The sequence below is a fragment of the Mixophyes fleayi genome, chromosome 1 (genome assembly GCF_038048845.1).
Source record: "Mixophyes fleayi isolate aMixFle1 chromosome 1, aMixFle1.hap1, whole genome shotgun sequence".
In the NCBI taxonomy this organism is placed as follows: Eukaryota; Metazoa; Chordata; class Amphibia; order Anura; family Limnodynastidae; genus Mixophyes; species Mixophyes fleayi.
Window position 1 is genome coordinate 313,393,265 of NC_134402.1, and position 12,039 is coordinate 313,405,303.

Consider the following 12,039-nt stretch of genomic DNA (forward strand, 5'->3'; position numbering starts at 1 on the left):
TTCTTTTTTTTTTTACAGATAGTCACACGTATTAAGGTGGTAAGATGGCCAATTAGGCGGGGAACATAGGTTCTTTTTGGAAGAAATATTTTTTTTTAGTTTTTCTAGAATAGGGGAACACATTTTTATATTTATGTTGTCAGGAGCTAGCTGGAGTGTTGTGCATTAGTGGAGTTATTCCTATACTAGTACTATCCTTTTACCGTACAGACCAGCTTCATGGGAGTGCAGTATTGATTAAAATTTCAGTTGCTCAAATGGCATTGCACTCAAATATCTTTCTAAACTCACAACTGGTAATGATAAGTGTTTCCCCAACCAGGGTGTTTACCTGCCTTAGTAACCAGAAACAAATAAACTTCAAATGAGTTAATGTGGGGACAAACCAATATGGCACATGTATTATCAGTAACATGGCAATGTGAATGAGTGATGTTGGTGTGCACTCAGAAAGTAATATAGTAAATGAATAGGTTATAAGATAGGAACACAATTCAGAGCAAGCAGCCTGGATGTAAATAATATAAACATGACCGTAAATCTCTTATTGGCAATTAATTGTAAAGCCTTTTTGAATATACATTTAATTATGAACTTAATTACAAATCTCTAATCACACACATATAGGTTATATTTAGTTAAGCAATAGGAGCAGCAGCGCATTCATGCTGTCGTAGGTGAACCTGTTGAACTCTACACATTGAATTTAAACACAAAGGAGCTGATTTTGAGTTGGACACAAAAGATGCCTTTTTGCATATACACAAATGTGCGTCTGGAAATACTGCCACAAGATATGCTTAGAGTGACACTTTTTTTCTATGCAAAATTCTGTACATATGCACTTGCGTCCACATCTAAATCAGTAGCAAAGTCCTTTCTCTCAGGTAATGTAGGTTACCTCTATCCCTGTGATAATATTAACTCAATCTCTGTATTAACTATGTACTTCCCTGGGTTATCTGATAAATGACAGGTGATAATGACTATAATGACTACAGCAGTTTGTTACTGTCCATGAGTGGGTCCACCTTCACGTGGTCCAGTTGGACACTGCAGCACAGGAAGGGTTAACGCCGATGCTGCTGCACCAATTCTGGTAAATGTAGATATTTAATAAGAAAAAGTATTTTTAAATGTTTAATGTATGGCGCCACCTGAGCTGCGCTCAGACATCCCCACCGGCGCCCACTGAACAATGATGCTGGAAGGACTTCTAATGGCACATCCTGGATTCAAATTAATTTTGATTAAATGTATTGTTTGGAACTTATTATTGAGAATAAAGGCAATATGTGGCCCTTTCGAAGGTTAGAGGGCCTCCCCATGTGGACCCTGAAGTGTATCTGGTTTCTCATCACTGCTCTAGCTGCTGTGAAATGATCATTGAAAGAGCAGTACACATCGTTCTGCTTACATGATCCTGCATATTTCCTATTGTCTGCTGAATCCTATGACCTACAGATTTGAGCTAAACTCTGTCAGTTTCCTTGCTGTCTTGTGTTGAACCCTACATCTGATGTTAATGCCATGCCTGCTTCTCACAGTCAATACAGAAGTGGAACTTGTTCAATCAATTTATAGGTTCATAGCAAGTGCTTGAAAGGGAGGGGAAATCCTGAAAGGAACAAACACAGAGAAAATCCCCCAGCACATTGCTATAACCAGCTCCCCACAGTCCTCAGTTGAGTGGACCATCGGCATCTTCTGAGCATGCAACAATCCGAGTCTCATCTCAAGAGAATTAGTCTCTAATTCTGCCAGTCGATGTGCATCCTCTCACATTGCTGCTACTGCCAGAAGAGAGAGTGACGGCAGCTTCATAGGGGTTGCTCGGAGAATACATTGCCACTTGAGCCTGTTGCAAATTTATATTTTATTTATAAAGCGCTGACATATTACGTGGTGCTATAGATTGAAGGGTTCATGGTATAAAACAAATTCAATATAATGAAATAAAACAGAAGGTATAGATGGTCCTGCCCAAATGAACTTACATTCTGAGAGGTTTGGGGAACACTTGATGCTTAAAATAGCGGAATAACAATTAGAAAAATAATTCTCTTTGCTGGTCGGGAAAGTGTGAGTGGCTATTGTAAGGCAGCAGTTGTGCATCACAGTTGGAACTAGGAAAGACAATGGAAGGCAAATATACAACACATGACCAATAACTTACCATAACTGTGATCCATCATTTATCTTAACTGAACCTCCTTCCTTTGTGGTTCTGGGGAAGATTTTTGCTTTTGTGCTGCATGGGCACTCTGGTGTTTATCCGCCGGTTTGGTGTAGCTGTGTGTAGCCTGTTTTTTTCTTTAGCATCATGCTCACTGCTGGAAACAGAGCCAGGACAGTTGTACCTTATGTTCAGGGGCAGCTGCTGCCACCAAGAAGGCTGCAGACATATCCAAAGGAAGAAATAATATGGCAGCAGGAATGACAGGTGGCAGCAGTGTTTCCACTTTAAAATACCAGATTTGCAAAATCTCAAATTTTCCTGTCAACATTTGTATTTAAAATGCTTTGATACATACATAAAATCATCATCATCATCACCATTTATTTATATAGCGCCACTAATTCCACAGCGCTGCACAGAGAACTCACTCACATCAGTCTCTGCCCCATTGGGGCTTACAGCCCAAATTCCCTTACACACACACAAAGACAGACAGACACAAAGACTAGGGTCAATTTTGATAGTAGCCAATTAACCTACCAGTATGTCTTTGGAGTGTGGGAGGAAAACAGAGCACCCGGAGGAAATCCACACAAACATGGGGAGAACATACAAACTCCTCACAGATAAGACCATGGTCGGGAATTGAACTCATGACCCCATAGTTATAAGGCAGAAGTCCTAACCACTACGCCCCCGTGCTGCCCAAATAAAATTGTCTATTTAAAAACCGGAGGGGGGGGTGCAAAAAAACCCCTATAAATGGTAATCCTGCAGGAAACCAGGAAAAACAGAGCAAAAAATTGTACATGGAAACACAAATTAACAGCAATGTTAATAGAACTCTCTGGGTCCAGTTGCTAAGCTGAGACGGTATACAGTAGATATTCTAAACAACTCTGTCCTTGGCACTCCTAGACACTACAATGTAATTTCCAACTGGCAACTTTTTTACTGTATGTCAGGCATACAAGGTGTCCCATTATAGAGATGTGTACATTACCCTATTTGTCCATAATACAATAACGTAATTGTTATGAACCTAATTGCGACAGCTCACATTAAACATCCTGTGCTGACTATTGCCTAGCAGCCGGGACATAAGATTCGCTGGCCGCGTCCTGTTCATGAGCCACCATGGTATTTGCGACGGCTCACACTGTTTCAATGTTTCAGCTGTCTCCTAGCAGCTGGGACACTGTTCTCCTAGGCAGACTGCACCTTCAATACCAGCTGATTACCAGGCTGCCGGGATGCTCTGTTCTGTGACTGCATTACTCAATCACTGTGGGGGCGCTTGCTCCCAATGGAGCATTCTGATTGCTTAACCTTGCTAGTTACAGTGTTTTTTGCCTTGCATTATTCGTGAGGCCTGTTGACAGGCTGAAATTAGAAATTCTGAGTGACTACCTGGATACTTCTTGTCGGCTGCCCTTCTCAGCTCTTGGCTTTCTTTCTGGACCTTTCTTGCTCGCTACCCGCCTTGACCTTCTGGCTTGACCTTCATATAGGTGAAGGTGAAGAACTCTCACACATCCTGTTCTTAAAGTTTATCCAGGTTTCCAGTGCAAGCCGTAACAGTAATGAAGTGTCGTATACACAAGATAAAAAGGTCTTGATAATTTCAAGCTACTGTATATACTCGAGTATAAGCTGACCCAAATATAAGCCGAGGCACCAAATTTTACCACAAAAAATTGGGAAAACTTATTGACTCGAGTATAAGCTTAGGTTGGGAAATGCAGCAGCTACTGGTAAATTTCTTTAATAAAAAAAACTTGTCAGCTGACCAACCGCCATTCTGTTTGAAGGATAGACTGTTATAATAGACCATAATGCTAAATTTTTAAGACACTGTGGTACACTATTCAGAAGAGCATACAACTCAAACTTCAGGACAAGTCAGACAGAGTAAACAAATACTTAGAATACCAATTTATAGGAAATAAAACTGTAACCTTCATGATCTGCACTTGTACAGAAATTTTCTAGAGCTCCATACAAGGCTGCTTAAAAACTTCAGTACTACTGAACAAAATGCAGATGCTGCATGAAAATTCATACCGACGACGCTGGCTGACATGAAGAAGGCATGTGGGGAAGTGTATGTGCCTTATGTCGCAGGTCCCCATGAAAACATGTTGCTATTATCAAGAGAGAGAGAGATCTTTCACTTATCTCCGCAGTGGAATGCATGTGCGTTCCACAGACAGGAAGTTCGGCATTTGGAACGCAAGTGGTTGTGGCTTGGAAGTGCCTGATATTCTACTTCCATGTCTGACATGGGAAGCAATGGCCGTGTGTTATCAAAAGAACTGGTGGGTGTAGTATTATCTATCACTACAGTAACTTCCATACTACTGCCACTCTAATTACTCACATTATTCTGGAGAGATTAGCATACTGGTCTGTAAACCTTCTCACTGTTATCCATTAAAATTGAACCTGAGGGCAGATATGTGATCACACATGCCAATTCAGTCCATTTATGAGTAATTTGGTGTGTACTGACCCCCAGGGACTTTTAAGGCTGATGGATATCATGAAATTAGCATTTTGCTAATTTAGTCCCTGTAAACATAGTTATTCTGAAAGGCTTTAACTCAGTTCCATACCTGGACTTTGACAGGCTAAATCAGTCACTCAATGAAAATACTAAACTTGGAGATGGACCAAAGCTTTTGACATAACTAAATTATGGTGTTGTTACCATCCTATAGATAAATGTTTTTCATGTGAATCTGCTCCTAAGGGGACTTTGTGTGTCACTGAATTAGTATTTGCTTACCCCTGAAAACTCAAATCAATTATGATGTGCGGCCATTTGTAGCAATTTCAATACCCCTAAATTGCATGCAGTTTAGTCCAAATAGCATGCAATTTAGTACTATAAAAAAAGATACAGCAAATCAGTGCTCCTCAGTGAGTGCTCCCACCTACATAAATTATATCGTCCACTTCCTCAAATATGATTTTGTGGCATGTGGTTTAGGGGAAACTGCCTAGTAAAACTGGATGGGAAACATCCTGTTTTACACTACATTGTGTAACAGACTAGTGCTACTCAACATTGGGTCTGATTCACATCTAGAGGAGCACAGCCCAATGCTAAGTAACAAAGACCCCCCTGGCCAATAAGTACCAGAGAAATGTACTGTTAAAATGTCTTCAAAATAATAAATAAATAAAGCATAGTGTCCCCATTCATAAATAAATCTGTAAATCTGACCCAATTGTTATAGAAAGAAATAATAAAACCACATTATTATTATTATTATTATTATTATTATTATTATTATTATTATTAATAATAATATCATTATCATTTATTTATAAAGCACCACAAGATTTTCACAGTGACGTACACAATACGAAACAGTAGACCATACAGGGTAAAACAGGAGAGAACAATAAACAAATATTACCAAGACTCCCAGTGTTCTAGGCATAGCAATTAAAGTGAGGCTGGAGCAGAAGAAATGGTATAGAGAAAGGAGGGACGAGGGCCCTGCTTGTAAGAGCTTACATCCTAATGGGAGGGCAAACAGACAGAAGGCACAAAGGGAGTCAGTAGGGATCAAGTGCACAAGGAGCGAGAAGGGACAGGGAAGAGAGAAGTGAGGAAAACATATGAAGAGAGGGTTAGGTGGATGGCTGGTAGGCTATGAGAAAGAGGTGAGTTTTAAGTGTCCGTTTGAAGGAGCACAAATTAGGGGACAGTCGGATGGAACGTGGGAGGTCGTTCCAGTGGAAGGGGAAGCTCAGGAGAAACCTTGGATCAGGGTGGAAAAGAGACGACAGTCATTGGTCGAGCACAGGGAGCAGGAGGGAGTGTGAATGGAGAGGAGGTGGAGATATAAGGGGCAGTTGAGTGTCAGAGGGCCTTGTAAGTGACGGTGAGGAGTTTGAAAAGATTTCTTTAAGGGAAGGGGAGCCAGTGAAAGGCAAGCCAAAGAGGGGAAGCAGAAGAGTGGCGTGAAAGGAAGATGAGTATCACAGCTGTGTTAAGTATAGAATGAAGGGGGACGAGGTGAGAGCGTAATCAAGACATCAAATGATGAGCGCATGGATAATGGTTTTAGTGGCATCCTGATATAGGCAGGGCCTGATGTGGAAAATGATACCTAGTTAGAAGCGAAAGGATTGGGCAATGGATTGAATATGGGTGGCAAAAGAGAGGGAAGGTAATGCCCAGGCAGTGAAGTTTGGGACAGAAGAGATGGTGGTGGTGTTAACAGTGAAATGGAGATCATGGGGGGATGAGAATCTAGATGGAGGGAATACCATGAGTTCTGTTTTAGCAATGTTAATTTTAAGATAGTGTGAGGACATCCAAGAGGAGATGGCGGAGAGGTAGTCAGATACACAGAGAGGAGGAGGGGGGAAGATCAGTAGCAGAGATGTAGAGTTGAAAGTCATCGATCTAAAGGTGATACTGGATACCAAAAAAAGAGATGAGAGCACCCAGGGAGGTAGTATAAAGTGAAAAGAGAAGAGGGCCTAGAACAGAGCCCTGAGGGACTCCTACAGGAAGGAGGGAGGGAGGAGAATAAGCCAGATGTGGATACAGAGAAGGAGCAGTTTGCAAGTTAAGAGGTGAACCAAGCTAGGACAGAGCCAGAGAGGTAGAGAGAGAGAAGGGTCTGCAGCAGGATAGGGTGGTCCATGGTGTCAAAGGCCACAGAGAGTTCTAGGAGGATGAGCAAGGAGAAGGGTCCCTTGGATTTAGCCGAGAGGAGATCATTAGTAATTTTGACCAAGGCGGTTTCTGTGGAGTGGAGGGGGCAGAAACCAGATTGGAGAGAGTCAAGGAGGGATTTGTCAGAGAGTTGCCTAGTGAGGCGGTTGCAGACAACCCGCTCGAGTAGTTTAGAGGCATAGGGGAGAAGTGAAATGGGGCACTAGTTAGCAAGTGATGGGGAACAAGATTGGATTTTTTGAGAATAGGAGAGTTAAGGGTATGTTTAAAGGAGGAGGGGACGATGCCAGTGGAGAGTAATAGGTTGAAGAGGTGTGTGGGGGAGAGGAAGCAAAGGAGGTGAGAGGGGATGGGATCCAGGTAGTAGGTAGAAGGGGGAGAGGATACGATGAGGTAGTGGACTTCTTCACCCGAGGTAGGGCAGAAGGAGCACCAGAGTTGGTTATTGGAATAACATGGAGCAAAGAGGGTGGCAGGAGAGGGGAGGGAGGAGGAGATATCGAGCTTGAAGGTCTCAATTCTGGAGGAGAAAAAAGAGGTAAAGTCACTAGCAGAAAGGAAAAGCTGGATAGGAGGGGGGGAGGTGAACGTGGCAAATAGGTGGTAGAGATTAGAGGACTGAGAAGAAATTATGTACTTAAAGCAAAATTGTTTAGCAAGTTAGAGGTTAAATGTAAAATAAAGGAAGTCAGCCAGGGAGCAGAATTTCCTCCAGAGGAGTTCAGCAGCGCAAGTGCACTTCTTATGGAAGTGGGTGAATTTGTAGTGCCAGGAATGGGGAATTAAGCAGCGACGGCAGACAGAAGAGGCTGGAGCGACTGCATCCAGGGCAGTTGTGAGGGAGTGGTTAAAGAGAGAGGTCGCCTGGTCAGGGCAGACCAGGGTGGAAAGATGTGAGAGAAGAGATTCAAGAGAGGATGAAAAAGATGTAGGATCAAGAGCATCAAGATTGCATCTAGAGAGGGTAATTTCAGGCAGGGGGGAGCAGGGGAGGAGGACAGAGTAAAGGAGAAGAGATGGTGGTCGGAGAGTGGGAAGGCAGAGTTGCAGAAGTCAGAGAGAGCACATAGATGAGAGAAGACAAGGTCAAGGGAGTGACCAAGGCAGTGGGTGAGGGATGAGGTCACCTGAGTGAGACCAAGGGAGGAAGAAAGGGTGAGAAGTTTGAATGAGGCAGGATCAGAGTGGTTATCAGTAAGAATGTTAAAATCTCCCAGTATGATGGAGGGGAAGTCTGAAGAAAGATAGTGGGGAAGCCAGTCTTTGAAGTTGTCGAGAAAAGTAAGGTGAGGTCAGGTGGGCAGTAGATCACAGAGACACGGAAGGGGATAAATATATATAACAAACACTTGTATAATAAATGACAAAACAATGTCACCTATTTATAAATAAAGAAATGAATATTGCACATTTTCAGAAATAAATAAATATTGCCCTCTACTTATAAAGAAATTAATATTGCACATTTTTCATAAAAAAATAAATAAATATAGCCCCCATAAAATAAATAAATTAAGAAGTAATATTGTCACCAGTTCTGGCAGACATCTGAAAAACCTGTGTGCAGAGCAGCTCCATTGCGGTCACAGCAGGATGCTTTTTTATCAGCCGAAATCTGACAACCTAGAGCTGTAACATGCATAGGGGACTGCATCACCAGAAATGAAGACGTTCCTCTCCACAACATTGCCAGCAAAAGAGCAAAGAACATTGAGAAGTGTGCCAAATCCAATATGGCCACCGCTCCATGCAATCAGGTAAGAGATTATAGCCCTAAATTCTTATGCCCTTTCAGATAATTCAATTTCTCATGGGGATATTGTAAAAGCTATAATAGAGACTATGACCTCTTGTGAGGAAACACTTTTACACAAGTCCTGCAGGAGGTTAAAGACCAGGGGCCTGATTCATTAAGGATCTTAACTTGAGAAACTTCTTATTTCAGTCTCCTGGGCAAAACCATGTTACAATGCAAGGGGTGCAAATTAGTATTCTGCTTTGCACATGAGTTAAATACTGACTGTTTTTTCATGTAGCACACAAATACTTGATAGCTTATTTGTACACTGAAATTTAAAGTTGATATTTGTGTGCTACATGAAAAAAACAGTCAGTATTTAACTTATGTGCAAAACAAAATACTAATGTGCACCCCTTGCATTGTAACATGGTTTTGTCCAGGAGACTGAAATAAGAAGATTCTCAAGTTAAGATCCTTAATGAATCAGGCCTCAGATGCTTACACAGAGGGTTCACTCCATTCACCAGCAATTGAGGGAATAATTTCAAGATGTAATTACTCTTAAGAAGCACGCTGTTATATTACAGAAAACACATGTGGAATAAACTATATGATTTGGAAAACAGATACCGAAGAAATACACATTGTAGGGTTGCCCGAAAACCTAAAGCAGGCATGTCCAACTCAAAACCCGAATTGGGCCAAATAATCAAAGTCTAAGATTTTGTAGGCTGCAAGAAAAAGAAAGTCTCATATGCAATTTTGTAAGGTGTATTATTAAGAAAAAATAAAAATAAAGTTTAATGTTTTCTTCCTGGTGCTTGACACTGTGCCCTCCATGCTCCTTTTGCTCCCCTTCACCTGTCTCCCCTGTTTCACACTGTGCCCCCATGCTGCTTTTGCTGCCCATCACCTGTCTCCCCTGTTTCACATTGTGCCCTGAATGCTGCTTTTGCTTCCCTTCACCTGTCTCCCCGTTTCACACTGTGCCCTCCATGCTGCTTTTTCTGCCATTCACCTGTCTCCCCTTTTTCACACTGCGTCCTTCATGCTGCTTCTGCTCCCCTTCATCTGTTTCCCCTGTTTCATGCTGTGCCCCTTCAAAAACTATGTGTTTGGGCCAGTGGGCTGAGAGTTGACACCCCTGCCCTAAAAGGTCCTGCTCTGCATCACTTTATTATGTTCACTCTTCCAGTCATGTTTAAAGTTACTGATGAGTGTAAAGACTTGGTTATTGAATATTCTTACCGCATAGGATCACCCAGGGATAACATTGAAAGTAGTCTATGTGTGGTGATTTTCTGATGCCTAAAATACATATTCAAGTTGTTATTATGGTCAGCATTTAAGAAACAAGGTAGCCTTGTATGAGAAGGCAAAAATTATACCTTTTCCAATTATACCCAAAGCCAGAGCCCGTGAAGAGGGCGAAGAAAAGAAGGAAAGATTCCAGGGATCCGGCGACAGTTAGTTCATCTTCGTTCTTCTTTCAGGCATCCGGTGCTGGCAGCAGGGACTCACAAATGATTTGCTTCCAGTCAATCAGTGGTCGAAACGGTGAGCTAATCAGGGCTCACTACCGGCTATTTGAATTATTGGCAGGGCTCGCCGTGTCACCAGTCTCCACCCACTGTTATATAGCTGTCATGTGCAGCGCAGTTTCAGTAGTTGTTCTGCAGTGGATAGAGACCTTCGTGGGGTTCCAGAGCAGAGACGGCACAGTAAATAAAAAAAATGCTAGAAAGAAGACTCCGGGATCAACACAGAAGATGCTGGACAGAAGAAAGAATCTGCAGGAGACAAGAAGAGAAAAAAGAAGATGGTGACAGAGTTGGAGATCTGCAGGATCAAGCCAGAAGGCTGAAGACACCGTGCAGGAGAAGCAGCAGGGGGAAGCAAAAATTCTTTCATGGTTCCAGTCTGCTGCCAACAAAAGCTGCTAGAGTCAGGTAAGGCCTTTTGGGCATTCCTCTCCCAGGTCCATACCTGTACTCTATCTTTCTTACACTTGGGCACAAGGTCTTGGGCATCTTTTGGGCACAAGGACCATGTTGCAGCAGTAGGCATACGGCCCAGAGTAATTAGGAGTGTTTAGAGTCACTATATATTCTGTTTGGGCACATTTGTTAATATTCAGGCTTAGTCTGCGGCCCTAAGTAAAGTCAGGCTAAGCCTGTGGCAGCATTTAAATACAGAATTAGCCTGCGGTGCAAGTTAATTGCAGGATTAACCTATGGTGCAAGTTAATTGCAGGATTAGCCTGTGGAAGCATTTAATTCAGGCACTAGGAATGTGAGTATGAATTGGCAACATTTGAGATGCCACCTGGTCTGTCCCCCATTTTATTGTACTGTATTTAGGTGGTCATTGTGTGGTGGTCCCTTTCACTGTACTTGATTGCATTATACTGTACTGTATTTAGTGTATTTGTTTACGTATATATTCCCTTCCAGGATCCAGACCTGAGGCCCCAATTGAAGGTAGGTTTTTAGAATCTGTATTTCCCTGTCATTTGCATTTTTGTGATTTGTGTCTGCAAACTCTTGGGTTTGAGTTAGGGTAGTACACGACACTTAGTGCTATGAGTTTACAGTTATGCAGCATCTGATCCTGTGTCACCCGTGTTCCTAGATGCCGATCCCAGGAGTACAGGCAACCATCAACGGGTGGCAGCGATTACCCGACATGTATCATCTTTACATTTTGTCTCTTTCTCTTGGTGGGGTCCTCATCAGTACATCGGTGAGTAGGATACTCGCATACTTCCGTAGTTCCGCACGGAGGAACAACTCAAGGTGTCGGCGATAGGGGTAGAGTGCAGGGTCTCTACTCCTGGCCGTCACCTCGTACACCCCCTTCCTTCCACTTTGCATTTATGCTCTTCAGTAACTTATTGTGGTTTCTTCCTAGACTGAAGAGGTGTGGAGCCATGCTGAGAAGTCCATACAAACGGTAGGTGGACCAAGGTAAGAACTCTGTATGCATTTTTCCTTTCCTGCAGATGTTACATACCTATTACTAGGGCCTGTTCCCCAATCAAGTTCATTTCCTGAGATCCTCTGTTTTTTGTTTACTTTGGTTGGCAGCCATGCATGTTTTACCATTATTGGTAAGAAGGAACACTTTATGTTCCTGTATATTTCTACTAATCTGCAAGTTCTGTTAGTTGTTAAAAAGTTCTACTTAATGTTTTACTATTTCACCTTCCTTCTGTGGTCTACTGGGAATTATTATTCCCTTGTTTAGAAGTTGCACTTCACTTTTATGGTTAATGTATGTCAGCATTAATGCTAATCAGCAGTTGGGGTGATTGCCCCTTCGTACTACTTTTAGATATGTGCATAATGATATTTGCACTTTGCACTTTTTATTTTAAGCGCCACCACATTTCCATTGCCTTTTATTCGAGATTGCAATATT